The following is a 1,134-nucleotide window of genomic DNA, read 5'->3' as shown; positions in this document are numbered from 1 at the left end:
CAGGTAAAGGAGTCAGAAATGGGACCCAGGGAGCACAAAACCCCCCCAAAAACGGACCCAGGGACCAGGAACCCACTCAAAGAAACCCCAGGTCTCGACACCCCCCCCCCAAAACCAGATCCCGGGGCCACGCCCCCCCCAAAAATGGACCCAGGTACCACTTCCCTCCCCCTCCCATGACCCAGTTATCGACACCCCCCTCCCCAAAAAAAGCCCCCTCCCCGCACTCACCGGGCATCCACGGCCAGGACCTGCTGCCACACGGCGGCCATGGCGGCCACGGCCCCCGGGGGGGGGCCCTGGAGGGGACACGGAGTCACACACCGCGGGGGGGGGCACCCACCGCACCGGGGGGGGGGTATTGGGACACACTGGGAGGGACTGGGAGGGATGGGAGGGACTGGGAGGGATGGGAGAACCGGAGAGATGGGGGAGGAACGGGAGATGAAGGGGAACGGGGGAGATCGGGGGGAACCGGGAAAGATGGGGGTAGAACCAGGAGAGCGGGGCCGGGGGGAACCGGGAGAAATTGGGAGACCAGGGTGAGAGGAACGAGAAGAAAACGGAGGAAGGGAACGGGGGGGATCGGGGGAAGGAATGAGGACAGAAAGCAGGGCGGCGCCGCGGTACCTGCGCGTCCCGCTCCACCTCCGCCTCAGGAGCTCCGCGGGGCCGCGGCTGGACCGGGAACGGGGCCGGGGCCGAGCCGGGGGAGCGGGGCCGGGGCTGTCACGAGGCTGGGTCCCTGCTGGGCCGGGTTTAGGGCTGGGCCGGGCTCGGGCCGAGGCCGCTCCCACCGGAAGTGGCTCCGCCACCGCCTCAGCCCCAAATGGCGCCGCGCGTCTCCCTGGCGACCGACCCCGGCGGGAGGGGCGTGTCCAGAGCGCTGATTGGCTGATTCCCCAAAGAGGGCGCGGCTTTCCTCTTCTCCATAGCTCCCGCCTTTCCAGCGCGCTCGCTGATTGGTTGATCCCCCAAAGGGGGCGTGGCTTCCCCTGTAGTCCCCGGGTCCTCTCGCCCGCTGCCTTAGCGACAGCGCCGCCGCGCGCTTTACGGCAGCGCTCCTGAGGGCGAGGCCCCTGGAGGGGGGTCCCTCGGTGGGTTCGGGGGGTCCCAGGAGAGGTCCCGGGGGGG

The 1,134-nt window shown here is 70.0% G+C and overlaps 1 long non-coding RNA gene across 1 annotated transcript in view; it reads right to left on the bottom strand.

Annotated features, from left to right (window-relative positions):
* Positions 1-594: 594 nt before the first annotated feature.
* The window catches only part of LOC113979442, a 1,615-nt gene continuing 1,075 nt past the window's right edge, over positions 595-1,134 (bottom strand). Inside the window, exon 3 of the long non-coding RNA XR_003537871.1 lies at positions 595-630. This is a non-coding gene — a long non-coding RNA (uncharacterized LOC113979442). The remainder of the gene's footprint in view (positions 631-1,134) is intronic.

The sequence above is a fragment of the Neopelma chrysocephalum genome, unplaced genomic scaffold (assembly GCF_003984885.1).
Source record: "Neopelma chrysocephalum unplaced genomic scaffold, ASM398488v2 Primary Assembly neopelma1_80444, whole genome shotgun sequence".
Taxonomy (NCBI): domain Eukaryota; kingdom Metazoa; phylum Chordata; class Aves; order Passeriformes; family Pipridae; genus Neopelma; species Neopelma chrysocephalum.
The sequence above is the reverse complement of the archived record's forward strand: the minus strand, read 5'-3'. Positions and strand labels throughout refer to the sequence as shown.